The 15509-nt window shown below is 35.6% G+C and overlaps 1 protein-coding gene across 2 annotated transcripts in view; it reads right to left on the bottom strand.

Moving 5' to 3' along the window:
- bdg (sodium-dependent transporter bedraggled) overlaps positions 1 to 15509 on the bottom strand; it is a 219154-nt gene that overhangs the window by 114280 nt on the left and 89365 nt on the right. Inside the window, exon 1 of one of the 2 annotated variants that reach the window (XM_075371552.1) lies at positions 15040 to 15504. The exons of the other annotated variant lie outside the window; for it this stretch is intronic. The gene's annotated coding sequence lies outside the window, so the exon portion shown is untranslated. Of the gene's footprint in view, positions 1 to 15039; positions 15505 to 15509 lie in introns of those variants that run through there. 2 annotated transcript variants of the gene reach the window in all.

Genomic DNA, 15509 nt, shown 5'->3' with positions numbered 1-15509 from the left:
CGTCGTATTATAATTTATTTATATTTGCCATAATAACGATTAAAATAGTCAATAATAATCGCTTTATTATAAATAAAAAAAATTATCGTGACATTACTAAAGGTTACAAAAAAAATTACAAGCCAACAATCGACACAAGAAAAACTTGTTTGTAGGTTGCAATCGTTCTCGTATATAGGTATTTTTTAATTAATTGTACATTTTTCTAGCTTAAAATTACGATAGTATTAATTATAACAACAGATTTAACCTATTATAGAATACAAAAAGTAAATAAGAGAAATTATAATTGAGCTTAGGTAATATAAAATAGAGTTGGAAAAAATAACCTTCCTTAATCCAGTCCTAATAATAACGGGTATAAAACTATTTTATTAATCGTTTAAGTCGAAGGGATAGAATTTATAGAGATTTGATGTCTTCTAACAGGATGAAATTACGATAGTATCTGAAATGATTACAATTGTCCTTCCTTACATTGTAAATACAGTCTGCGGTAATTCAAATTCATTACGGTAGTTATAAAATATTTAATTATATTCGGAAGAAACAGTCGTCTTATAGTTAAGATATCGATGTCTTATATACCAAGCGAGTCGAATGCGTTCTTGGTGTATTTAGTATTGTTTCTATAATTAGTTTTTCGGTGTAAATAACTCCATTAAACGAGTCAAATTTTCCACCTGTCAGAAAGATTGTATAAAAGCGTTATAAATAATACCGAGTCGCTAAGAATTTTCTTCGTTTTATAAAATTTATAGGATATGTACTTTAATTTTTTTCATAAATAGTTTATATGATAACTCCACGTCGGGTTTTCATTTACCATTATTCCAAAATATTTTATTACGTTTACTTTTTCTAACGCGGACGATTACACATTTTATCGTTTAAGAAATTAATGCAGTCGGTATGCAATCTAATTTATTCTATTTAAATTTGGTCGTCTACTCTTGGAAACGCTAAACGTATACGTAAATTTTGTTTTCTTCCCGTTCAGACCCAAATTATTCGTTGCCATTAATAGACCGTTATTAGGTGAAGTATAAACTTTCTTCTGAAAAAATCACACTGTATCGTCTGTAGACCAAATAAATTTAGTGTTTTTTAGATCAAGTTCACAGGAGATTTACGTATAACGAGAAGAGAGCAGGAGAAAGCTCAATTTCCTGCGGTAAACCGTCAACGATAAGGACATTTTAATGGAATCAGAATTTATTTTCAAGAATTATAAAATACCATCGAAAACATAAAAATTCGACTTGAAGAATACGAGTCAAAACGGTGACCGCTTTAGGATGTAATATTGATGTTTTAAGGTACAGTTAAATGCTGTCAAATAAATTACCAATTTGTAGTGTTAGTTCTTTTACCTTCCCGTGTAGGTAGCGCTAAACCACACCTTTAGAAGGGAAAGTATTGTAATCGCTCCGATTTCGGCATAAGCGGTTTTCATCGAATTTTGACGTTTTTACACCTGAACAATCCAAAACACTGGATGGAAATTCTCCGGATGTTAATGTTCGTATGTACGTGTGTTCGGTGACGACCCCTAAATCACCTTATATTTCAACAGCTACTGGACCGATTTTGACAAAACTTGGTCAGATTACTTCTATAACATTTTTAATTAAATTTCTATTAATTTTCTCCGTTAAATTTTCAACTTAAAAGATCAAGAAGGCGAGGCTATAGAGCAAGGTCACCCTCGGTATCTCGAGATTTCCCCTAATTAAGGTCATATTTTTCTTAGGCGCATTTGTTAACGATTAAAAATAACAATATTTGTAAAACAGTACCCCATCCCCAAAAATGCTCTAAATTAGCGGCTAAGTGAGCATACTGAGTCGATAGTACCCCGTATCACCATAAGGAGCGCTAGCGTCGCAGTAAGTCATCTAGGAATTTCCATTTTTCCCTGCGGGAATCCCTTTTCCTTCGTCCTTTTGGATCGAGAAATTTGTAACGGTGGACGGCTGAACATATAGCGAGAAGAAACGGGATGCGACCGCGTCTCGGGTGCCGTGGCCGACTCGCCTCAAACGAGGGGCAAGGCTCCCCGATAATAACGTGCCGACCGTCCAGCAGAACACAGAAGAGAGCCGAAAACCTCAAGAAGTGAGATGAAGGATACCGGAATGAAAAGCGAAGGGAGGACAGACAGCCCTCTGCAGAGCTGGCGTTCGTTCGTATTTGCACGGATGGGCGACGGTGATGATGCACGGGGATTCTGAACGCGCTGAGCTCGAAGGCACCGCCTGGGGCAGACTAATGCTTAAATGCGGTTTCCGGCTTCGGGAGGGGGGCCGGTAAGGTGGAGATTTAGTCGGTAGGGCGCAGGCTACATACGCCGTAACATTTGCGGAACCTGTTATCGAGCACGACACTCTGTCAGTAAATGGGATTACTCCCCTAACCAGAAGAAAAAAAACTGTAATCGGTTATTTAAATGTATAAGTAAAAAAATTTAATTTAATTTTAAAAAATCGCCGTTTTATTGGCTCACTAATATAACTATGTACACACATACAGCCAATTTTGTAGATTACAACAACCTCCCTCTCCCCCTCTATGCACGCATGCACGCATACACATACACACACACACAGACACACAATCTTAACCTATTCTAGATTCTAGCCCCTAGAGTAGGGGCAAGACAATTATTAATTGTAAGTTATAAGCGGCGAAACGCTTTCTTTAATTTAACGTGACCTGCTCACTTAACCCCTATACCGGATAGCATCAGTCACCATTATGGGAAATAATAAACGCTCGGACAATTTTTTTTATTTTTATTAAAATTGCTATCATTAAAATACCATCATCACCATCATTACATCCAATTAACTCTCTTCATCCTCCCCTCTCTAAGATTACCATGACCACCATTTCATGTATATTAAATAACCGCAGTACTTAAATGCCACCAGAAATTAACCCGTGCATTTACTCAATAAATGTTGGAATATATATATATCCGCATCTTCTTCATAAAAAAAAAATAATAATAATACTAATATTCCAGGCTAATCGGCAATTCTAACGCCCGCATCATTATAATAATAGACCCACATGTACGGTATAATCGATACACGTAATAATATCAATACGTAACAAAATCAATTTTAAAATGCTCAAATTAAGCCAAACGGTAGAATATATTTCGATATATTTATTTAATTCGATAAATGAATAAAAAATGTATTTGTGGGTGTTTTATCGAATGTCCCCGATACTAGGTTTTAACACTCTTAATCGTAGTAATGCGATCAAATGTTTCTTTTATGGTGTGCCGGACCGGTCCGCGAAAACACTTACAGAGGCGATCGCAGACAGTATTCTACTCGGTACGATCGTTATATCTGAACGATGCGTAGATAAAACTCTCATTCGGAGAATTTTTTTATCTTATACGGATGCGTGTAATCGCTTCTCGGCCACCGGCCCCGTACTGTAAATTTGCTTTGCAATACCGGTGCGATTTTCTGCAAGAACTGTGTTTTACATACATGTCATCGACACTGTAAAACGATCGGCGGTTAGTCGACCTACGTTGCTGCGGAGTGCAAACAAAACAGCGGAGTAGTGTGTTGCAGTAGCGCTACCGTCGGCTAAATAAGGACGTTTCCTTTGTATATCGGTGTTCATATTCGTAGTTCGTGAGGCCAAGGAAAGTTTCAGATCCTCTGGCAGGTTCGGCAAGCGATTTCGCTTCGACCTCGCCGGTGGTCATATAGGAGCTTTTAGCTTTTGACTTCTCGAGCGGGTCGCGTGAGAACAGAAGGCCCACCTCGAGGAAGAAATTGTTGAACGCTCACGTCGCTTTAGGTTAGGCGATAGATTCATTCAGGCGGTGTACGTAGTGCCAAGCGTCACAGTCGGTGCTTTTTCTTTTAAGCTGCGATGGAGCAATCCGGGGAGGTTGCTTGGAGGACTTGGCCGGTCTGGCAAAGGACTTGGTAGCCGGGGATCCCTTCCGGTCGAAAAGGTCAATCAGCAGGTCTCCGTCGAGCCCCCGGTCCTCCGCAAAGGTCTTGGAGGTCTCCACAGGGGTAGTGGAGCGCCCAGGGGTAGTGGAGCGGGGTAGAGCTGCGGATTACCTTAAAATCCGGCCTAAACCTCTGTCACGAGTTGTGCGGGGAAGACTGCGGTCGGATCCGCACAAGAAGTGCGCGACAATGGGGAGAAAGCCAATCCCGAAGGGTGGCTTCCCGCGAGGTCTGGGAAGAGGAATGCACCGATGCGATGATCGGCCCTGAGCGGTACGTTGCCGTAGGGAAGGCTGCTGTGCGGCACGTGAACTTTGGGTCAGACAGTTTGGGCCGAATCAAGGAGATGCGGCCAGAACGGTCGAAAATCTTCTTTTTAAAAAGGAGTCGAGTCGCGTTGGAGCTTCGACAGTCGGTTGACTCCTATTTGAATGAATGTCGGTTGTCGGTCTCGGATCTGCCGCTTAAATGTGAGGGACTCCAGGGCGCCAACCTTGCCTTGGATTCGGTCGTGTCACGGTTGTCCGGCAAGGTCGACCGGTTAGTGAAGGGAGTAAGGGGCTTCAAGCCGGTGACGGGTGAAGCTCTTGGCGAGCTCCACAAGTCTATTTAACGGGTGGAGGAGGAGGTGAAAAAGCACGTCTCCTTCGCCGCAGTAGCTGCCGCGCCCGCGCCTAAGCGGATTGGACTGTAAAAGGTATTAGTAATAGTTTTACAGATTGCGGGTTTATTCCAAAAAAGACCGGTACTTTAAAACAAACTGAACGACTAAGAAACAAATATTTCTAAAAAAAAAATTAGAAATCGTAGTTGAAATCAAGGACAAAATGTAAAAAATATTAATGTAGAATCACTCATCATCTTTTTCCTATAAAAAAGTTGCGCGGGCTTGTTCGTTTGATGTACGTGCTCATATTTTTATTTTAGCTGCTATTGGCGCAGAGCGGACCACGTGGGGTGCGCCGGACGGCTGGGCACAGCGCTCGAACGATTCATTCGTTCGAACCATTTATACTTCTTGATACGAACGATTTATCAAAAATTATATTTGTGTTTTGGGGATAAAAAAGAAAAACAATGGGATTAGTGCCGCGTTAAAATTCACAACTCAAGATACAGCTAAAAATGTTCAGGATTTCGTCGTAAAAGTTTCTGTTGTTAGCACGCTAAATCCATGAACGTTATTTAGTTGTAATTCGCAAAAACATTTAAAAAAATCATGTGTAACGATACGTAAACCATATAACACTTTCGCGGCGGGCCTTAGACCCGCCTAATTTCTAATGTTATACGTATAACAGATGTTGTCCATCTCCGTGATGGAGCGGTAGCGTCTCGGCCTTTCATCCGGAAGCTCCGGGATCGAATCCCGATCAGACAGGGCATTTTTCATGCGTTACAAAATTCCAGTTCCATATCCGACGCACAAACTTCAAGGTTAAAAAAAATCATCAAGCCAAAATAAAAAAAGATAGATAATTACATTTCACTGGCGATAAAATTACAATAAAATAAAGCTTATTTAACGTACATAAGTATAAGCTATTATAATACGTCAGAAGTCGAAGAATCCTTGATAAGGGTAAAAAAAAATTACAAAGACTACACGGGTCTATAAAGACTTTCTTTTTCCTGTTTAGCCTCCGGTAACTACCGTTTAGATAATTCTTCAGAGGATGAATGAGGATGATATGTATGAGTGTAAGTAAATGTGTTAGTCTTGTACATTCTCAGTTCGACCATTCCTGAGATGTGTGGTTAATTGAAACCCAACCACCAAAGAACACCGATATCCACGATCTAGTATTCAAGTCCGCGTAAAAATAACTGGCCTTACTAGGACTTGAACGCTGGAACTCTCGACTTCCAAATCAGCTGATTTGGGAAGACGCGTTAACCACTAGACCAACCCGGTGGGTTGGGTCTATAAAGACTACAGCTATCTAAGATAACATTCATTCCGTTAACAAAAACCGGTTTATACAATTAAAATGATTTAGTGTAACACTTTACGGAATAAAAATATGCAAAAAATTAAAACTAAAAAACAAAAGAAACCTTTAAAAGAGTCCCGATAAAGAATTCACCAAATTACATCTCGGTTGAGAATGTATTCATGCGTTTGTGTAACGGGAACAACTATTCTACAGTCCTTATTCGAAAATAATAACACTTATATAGCGTCGATGTCATTAGAGATAACTATTTATTTATTATGCGCGTTTTAACTTGGAAAGCAAAAGAGGGAGTTGTAATAAAAAATAAATCCTTTAATATAACAACACATTGTTCTTCCACACACACTTTCACCATAAAAGGGTGAAGTGAATAAAAAGCAGTCGTTACGGAAAACTATTTAAAATTCTCTAAAATAAATACGGAATAGTTAAATCGAATTTATTACATCGCAAAGTAAATACTTTTCCGTTTCAGTATTTTCGTGAAGTGTTCCACAAGATTAAATAATAATTGTTTACTTTTACTACTAATCTTCTGAATTAAGAATTCATAGCTGTAACTAATTTTATTCTCACTTGTAATCTGTTTATTTTGTGGAATTAAGATTATTATTATTATTTTTTCTGTATTTACAATCGCATATCACAGTCAGAGTTTCATTTTCGTATTTTCTCAGCGGTACGGTGACCAAACGTCTAGTAAACTCGAAGGTTACTTTAGACAGTCGCTAATTTTTAAATAAATACATTGGTGAATGAATTAGTTAGGAATAAGGAGTAGGATTACGTGAAATAAAAGAATACGATTATAGGAAAATATTTTTATTTTAGGACAGCGATTTTACTTTCGTTAGCGAGTTTACGAGCATCGTTACTTTTTCAAATATTTAGATAATCTGATATTCGTGTTTCACACCCCGATACTATTAGATTATTCAAACGATATTTTCACGAGAGTACAGAGTCGATATGCGACATTATCTTTTCCATTCGTACGAAACATTTTTCCTTCGTTGTAAAACTGGTTTTTATTCGGCCATATACTCTTTCGATAATCGTCCGCTCTTTCTTGAACAATTTTTCTTTCCTGCTGCGGAGATTTTGAAAGAGATCATTAACTACGGTCTTATTCCGTATCCGTCATCTCTTAAAAGATAATCGGTACTATTAGATGTTTCCATACCTTCGAAATACTACTTTGTCCCCAAATTCGACTATAAGAGCTGCTACCACGGAAGAAGCATCGGTACTTGTAATTACACCCGCTGTGTCAGATATTACTTGTAAGTTGACGCAGACCTATCCTTTCCTGTTTATATAACCGTCGCCGTAGTAGGTCGGATTTTCATTTCGTACGCGAGTAGAATCAAACGCACCGATTAAACGAGGTATTTTGAACGGCGAATTCCATTATCGGTTTGCAACGTCGATTTCAGCGGCGGTTTGTGGATAAATATGATCCGATCGGGAGGTTTCTTCATTATCTTCTACAAAACATAGTCGACTGTTTTACAGACGGATTCTATTACGTACGCCAGAATCTTCGCCAATGCCGTTTTGAAAGTCCAGATCGGAGAAATATTTCCACCATCTAATAAGAATTTAAAGTTCCTGTCCTCGCTTCGTTTACGTCAGGCCGAGGAATAAGCTAAATAAATATTCAATTGATTTTTTTTAAAGCGAAGTCTTTTACGCCACCTGCAGGGGCGATAGACCTTCGCTCTGCGGTGGTTTTTACGATTACGCGCATTTATAAACTCAGCCGTTTTACAACGCGCGGCACTTGTTTCTGCTTTCCAAATCGGTCTGAAGCAACATTAAAAATTGTACAGTAATTACGAAACGTTAAAAATAAAAGGGAGGATTTATTTACCTCATTTTAAGTATTTACGGACACAAAAAAGAAATTATGTTTAGTATGCGGTAAATATATGCGGGAAAGTACACCGGAAATTGCAAAAAAAGTGAAAAGTTTTAGTTTTTATTCACACGAAACGAAAACCGTTTGTTTTCTCCAACCCGTTTTTCAGCTACTGCCGGGTCTGTTTAGGCAAATACTATTACCGCTACCGTTTTGGTACGCCTAAAAGCCCATCGTAGGCCTGAAGTAGCTGCGGACAAACCCGCCGGGTTAGTCTAATGGCTAAAGTTGGCATCACAAAATCAGCTGATTTTCGAACTCGAGAGTCCTAAGGTTCAAGTCTTATTAAAAGCGGTTGCTTTCATGCGGATTTGAATATTAAACTGTGGATAACGGTGTTCTTTGGCGGTCGGGTTTCAATTAACCACTCGTCTCAGTAGCGGTCGACCCGAGTCTGTTTCAGATTACATGTTTACCGTCACATTTACACTTACAAAACGAAGTGTTGACTGAAAAACAAACCGGCAAAAGTAAATACTTTTATTCACTTCCCTCAAAGATTCAAGATTGCATATTTCTAAATAATTATTTATTAATAACCGCATATTTAATTAATTATATTTATAAATAATTAAAAATAAATTTCAACAAAACACACACACACAAGCATACACAAATTCATCCACTACTCTTTTGGACTACTCATGGGACCTCAGAATGTCAAAAAATGAAAAAAAAATGGGTAACCGGAGTTATCGGTATACTAAAGTAAAATAGCCTGAATGGTGACAAATAATTGGATGAATTACCGGTTTTAGAAAAGCACACACTAAAAGGGAGACTGGCAATACAAAAATTTATGATTCTATAAAAAAATAATCATGAGACCAAACGGTTATTTTCAAAAGACATTAAACGATCTACGATATAAACACAAAGTAAATCCAAATATTAAAGTCAAAAGAATGACTTTACTGTCTTGGAACCGAGAGCATTTAATCTTCTTTAACGCAGTTAGTGAATGTAATCGGTTACAGCCTGTAAAAGCAAAATACATAACGGTACGATAAGTAACAAGAATTAAACGGGAAAAGGAACAAGAATCAAATCATTAAAAAAAGAAAAAAATATGAAAACGGAAACAACAGGAATTACGGTCAAGTAAGATGTGATACTTCCTCTTTTTAGTATGAATAAAATTTCCTGACAGACGAACTGCAAGGAATTATTTTTATTATTACTACTTTCCGCCATCAGATATTCCATTAAAAATAACACGATTTTACAACAAACTTAATATTTGTGTAGCTAAACAAAGGTATAAATGTGTATCGGTAACGAAAGGACAAGGTTAAGTTTCTAGCCTAAATAAAAACAGTTGTAAATAATTCGGCGTAATAATTTTATTTAACGACACTGGTTTTTGTTTTTCTACATAATTAATTGATCTTATAGGCTTTCAATTATGAGGTCGATTAACGACCTTGTGAGGTCTGAAGCGCGGTATTATGATATAAATATGTAACTTATGAAAAACTGTGATCAACTACATTTCGATTCCGACACTTTTCGGATGAAAGATCGACACGTTACAACCTCTCCGCGTAAATCAGGATTAAAACGTACCGGACGATATTATAATTTTAAAAATCGAATCGAATAACATAAGGATAAAATAATTATTAATAACCCGGTGTAAGCATTATCACATTAAATAATAAAATTTTCCACCGACCGAAAAATTAGATAGTTACCGACAATTATAACCGATTTCAGAACATTGTACGATAAGAAGGAAACGTTTATCTATAATTATGTAAAACAGCCGTGCGGTCAGCTACGGGGAAGTCTTGTAAATACGAGTGTTCGCTTTGTTCCTACTGTGTTCCCTTCACATTGTTGTGAACAATGCGGCCCGCAACATTACCTACGCCTTCTCAGGTCTTGGAACACTTGTACCGCGAAAAATATGTATATTTCCGAATATAAAACTTATATTAATTTTCAATAGCGTTTCTTTTTCCTGAGTACGATGACCTTAAACAATTAAGATAAGTAAAATAAGAAAGTCTAGGCATCCTACATCGTTACTTCATTAAAAACCAATGGTATATGCAGCTAGCCTAACATTTTACCGATACTAAGAAATAAATGAACAGTTATCACGTACGGTGACCTTACTACTAATATCTTACGTACTAATAGCTCGCATTTAAACGGAGATAGAGAGAGAGTTAAACTGGAATTAAGCGTTTTATCCCTGATTAATTCTAAGAATTATCTTAGACAAAACAATAATTACACCGATCAATAATGAATTTGTTAAACGAGAGTGAATAACTAATTCTTATAGTATTTTTCATGCCGATTTCAAATATAAAATCAGAATTCTTTTTTCAGGCTTAGTTTTTTTTGTAATGAACTCCATAAGCGTAGCATTTTGTGAACGTATTTTACTACTATATTATCTATCGACTAAATAGCTTTTATTTATTTATTACAGGCCCTTAATTGTTGTCACATTGATTTGTTAGACATCAGTCGTGTTTATTATTTACACGCTAATTAAAATGAACAAGAATGGGACTCGTTCTTTCTATTTTCATCTTGCTATAATCATATCGCCCACTCATTAGTTACTTCTGTCGTTATTATATTTACTTTTAAACTGTCGTGCTCAACTAACCGCACATCTCAGGAACGGTCGAACTGAGACTGTGAAAGACTACACTTCATTTACACTCGTAGATATCATCCTCTGAAGTAATACCTGAACGGTAATTCCCGGAGGCTAAACGGAAAAAGAAAGAAACTGTCGTGCAGACTAGAGAAATATTTTTAATTCTCATTTAAGAGCGAGTTCTCGTGCGTGTAACATTCAGTTTTGTAGCTGGCTTTCATATTTGCGAGTATATGTTGTTCAATAAAGTAAGTGTACGTTTATAAAGAGTTTCTTTTTAAACGATATTAGTTATTATAATGTATTAATAATGCCTCGCGGTTGCATTAATAATTTAAACGAGCTCTGCTGCATCTGCGATGAGGTAACGTTGAAGTCTCAGAAAAAAAATATAACACGATGATAAAAAAAGTCGTATGAACTGTATATTTGATGTAAATTAAGCGATCGGAACAAATACTGGGCTGCCCGTATTTGCTGCGCTTCTTGTATAATATTGTTGACCGGTTGGCTAAATGGATCTCGTCGCATTCCGTTTGCAGTTCTAATGGTCTGGAGAGAACCGAAGAGTCACACCACAGATTACTATCTCTGTGTAATAAAGATATCCGGAATAACAGCTAAAACCAGACTTACCGTTAAATACCCTGATATTCCCTCTGCCACGGGACCGGTGCCACATAGCCAAGAGCTTCCGATTACAGTACCACGAAAAACATGAAACTTAGATGAAGATGAAGAAAAAGATCCAAAATATTTAGAAAATAAATATACTGAACCCCCATCTAAGAGTAATTAGCGGGTCAAAATTAAATAATCTGGTTCGCGATCTAAATTTATTAAAGAATCAAGCAGAAATATTGGCATCAAGACTGAAAGGATGGCATCTTTTACAACCAAACATCAAAATAAGAGCTTTCCGTGACAGACAGTCAGAATTTGAAAATTTCTTCTCTCGATACGAAAACTTAGTATACTGTAACGGTGTGGACACTTTACTGGAAGCTTTGGGACGTATGTACCATCCTGACGAACGGCGACTTTTTATCGACTCGACAAAACTTATTTTTTTGAAAGCTATTCTACTTAACACCGGAAATAAATACTCATCCGTACCTTTAGCATACGTTGTTCACAAGAAGGAGTCTTATGAAACCGAGCAGGACTCAGTATGAGAAAATTTATGGCGTATTTGTGGAGATCTAAACGCAATAGCGCTTTTACTTGGACTGCAACTTGGATACGCTAAGTTCTGTTGAATTTTGTGCGAGTGGGACACCAGGAATAGGAAAAACCATTACGTAAAAGATCAGCGGCCAAAAAGAGAGGTACTGATTAAGAGAGAAGAATGTTGTCGGTCAGGTAAAACCAGAAAAAGTTTATCTTCCGCCGCAACACATTAAGCTTGGTTTATTCAAAAATTTTGTTAAAACAATGGAACATAACGGTGCAGGACTTCAGTTTCTAAAAAAAGATTCCCCAATATAAGCGATGATAAAATAAAGGAAAGTATATTTGTCGGACCACAAATAAGAAAACTAACTAGTGATCCGTCGTATGAAGAATGTTTGAATAACTTGGAGGTTGCTGCAAGGAAATCATTTCAAAATTTGGAACTTCCTTGGAACAACTTCCTTGGAAATCATTAGGCCAATAACTACAGAGAACTTACGAGTGAACTCCTTCAAAACTACAAAGAACTTGGTTGTAACATGTCACTCAAAAACCATTTCTTACATTCACATTTGGATTTTTTCCCTAACAACCTCGGCGCTATCAGTGATGATCACTGAGAACGCTTTTACCAGAAAATATCTACAATGAAAACACGATACCAGGGAAAATGGAAGCGAAAAATATTAGCCGACTACTGTTGGTATTTAACGAGGGATTTACCTACAGAAGAAAATCCAAAAGAAATAGGTTTTAGGCGGGTACAAAATGCGTAAAATGCATTCTGATATTACGTTCACCGTACATTTTTTTACAAAAGAGATTTCAATTACAAAAAACTGAACCCGATAGAAAAAATCCATTAACATATATGAAATCAGCATAAAAGTACTATACAGCCGTTCATTCTCGTTTAACAAACAAAAGATTAAATTTTGTTGACCGGTGTTATTAGTATCTAGATAAAGGGTTGATGTCTGACGTTTTTCATCAAACAAATCTGATCGGCCAATTTTCCCAGAAAACTCTCCATCCAAACCATCTCCCCGTCACAAAACTTATTTTTCTATTCTGAATCCAAAAATTCATTTATTTATTTTTAAAATAAGCTTCGCTTTTGATCCGGAAAATAAAATAACCGACGATTATACTCGATAGTAAAGGATTACAAAGTGAAGTCGAACCCTACGTGTCGTTATCGTTAAAATGTGTTGTCGGTGTCGATCGTTAAAAACCACTTTTCATAAAGAAAGAAAGACGGATTCTCAAGAACAATATTTGCAAAAAAACATCTAGTTCGTCATTACGGTAAAATTTTAACTCCATTTTTATTTTTAATAAACACTTTTAAAAAAACACATAAAAAATTATTATTAATAAGGTAATCAAAAAACACACCTTTAAAAAAATCCAGCGCTGCTAAATTTTTGTAGATACTTTTGAAGATTTAAACCGGTAATTTTATACTAAATCTACGTATTTTAATAAATCGAAATTGAATATTTTTTAAAGCGTTTCTTTAAAAGATTAGAAAAGAAAATAAATATATTTTATTTGACTATTTTTATTAAACGACTCCACTTTACGCGTAAAAAATAAACTTTAAGAAGTACGCTCAACAAACTACTTGATAAGTCATTATTTCTTACTATTTTCATCAAATTTGATCGACGACGTTTGTGTAAAAATGTTTTTAAATTTAGTTTTTTTTTCTTCTCTTTTGTTATGAAAGAGCGGGTATCAACAGCTACGGTCATTAGCCCGGTATAAATTGGTAGCTATGAAGAAATGTCGAGGCTGACCGAGATTTGAACTCGGGACCTCCGCAAGAAAATGTCCGAGATGGTACCTACCTAAAATTTAATTTTACTTCGTTCAATTTCTAACTAAAAGTCATTCTGAACTTGTGAATTAAAAAAATCTGATGTAGATACCACATGACTTCCTTGTACGCCTATTAAATTACATATACACATTTTTTTTCTGCGCTTTATTTAAACTCATTTCATTTGAAGTGAGATACGATCATCCAATTCTTTAATAAAAGTGGGCAATAGTTACACAATCGCTAAAGTATTAGCTATTAATATCAAATATTTATACGATTATTAATTCAACAATCCTTCCTGAAATATTAGGATAGAGTAAAAGTCCCTTTATTATTGTTTAAATAAATGCGACTCTTATATGTATCTAGTACTACGTTTTAAACTATTATGATGTAACCGTCAACAAAATGAAAACAAAAAAGAAACAGAAGGTTTCTTCTACATTTTATAGCGATATTTATTGACAGGTAGACCGAAGAAAATGCATAAATAAAAATAACGCGATTCTGAATTATAATTTTCAATTACTATTAAAAATCAGATGTTTCATCAATTCTGATGTGGATACCACAAGACTTTTTTTTACACGTATTAAATTACACAAACACATTTTTAAAAGTACATAAAATTTTACTTCACATAACTCACTACAATCAGAGGTTAATAATTATTAATAAATCAATATAGTTAAATTTAAAAAAAATCTGTAATGAAGTCGGATTCGAACCGATAAGATCCTTGTAAGATAAAAATATTTCATTAATTAACATTTTATTTGGTTATAACTCTGGAACCGATGAAAATAAGTACCGCTTACCATATATCGTTGAAAAACTCTCAATTAGTTATTATTACTGCAGTTAAGAAAAAGTTCAAAATCAAAATTTTTTGGATTGTTACAACAGTCCCTAATCCAAAATTTCAAAATCCTACGGCTAATCGTTTATGAGTTACGCGGGATACATACGCACATACGTACAGATGTCACGCCGAAACTAGTCAAAATGGATTCAGTAGTGGTCAAAATGGATATTTTCGTTTAAATCTGAAAACCTAAATTTTTCGCGATCTCAATACTTTTTTTTTATTCGTACAAGGAAGTAAAAAGGCATCGGTTAAAAGAATATTTTAAATCGTCGAAATGCGTGTTTAAAATATTACGCGTCCTCATTCGTGAAACATTTTTTTATAACAATTTTAATCGACTGCGATTTCTTTGTAACGTATATCCTCAGATAGTAAATTAAAAAAAAAAAAATACTGTTTTCAGTCAATAATAACAAAAATAATGAGATGTGTCCTGGGCCTGATGTGAATACTCTAAAATATGAAGCAACCCTAAACCTTTTTAAAGTACAATAAATTCATTCAACAAAACTCATTACGTGCAGACTAACATCCCTTTATAAACGTTATACATTATCCATTTCTTACTGTACTATATTTCTAATATGCGTTTCGATACATATTCAATTTAAAATAGTTTTTTTTTTTTTAATAGGTAAATGTAACACAAATTAATTCAATAGTGAAAAAAAATACTTACCAAAATTATAGTTAAATATTGGTAATTGCAAATATACACGTCTAACGATTACAACGAACACAATTAAAATAATTACATTGTTTTAGAGCAGTAATAATAATATTAACAATAATCCATGTCATATCAACAGTAAAATAATAACTGGCACTTTATAACACACACAAAATATAACTGTATCAGTTTATTGTTGACGCTTATCACTGTCGTCGTAAATTTAAAAAATAAACCGCTGAAGGAAGCAGATAAATAAATTACAGTACGTAAATAAAACGAAGAATTAAATATCATAAACATAAAATAATAAAAAAAAAAATGTTAACGTTCGTAAAATTAATACCGGTATTTTTATTTTATCGCGGCCGAAAAGCGACGGCGCGCGAAATTTCGGTCGCCGCTTCAAACAGAAGGAAAACGTAATCAGACGTTTGAAACTATCGTTAAAGTCTCGATGCGGTCCGCTCGCACTGAAA

This window comes from Lycorma delicatula, chromosome 7, assembly GCF_047948215.1.
Source record: "Lycorma delicatula isolate Av1 chromosome 7, ASM4794821v1, whole genome shotgun sequence".
Classification (NCBI taxonomy): domain Eukaryota; kingdom Metazoa; phylum Arthropoda; class Insecta; order Hemiptera; family Fulgoridae; genus Lycorma; species Lycorma delicatula.
This window is presented reverse-complemented; position numbering and strand designations above follow the sequence as displayed.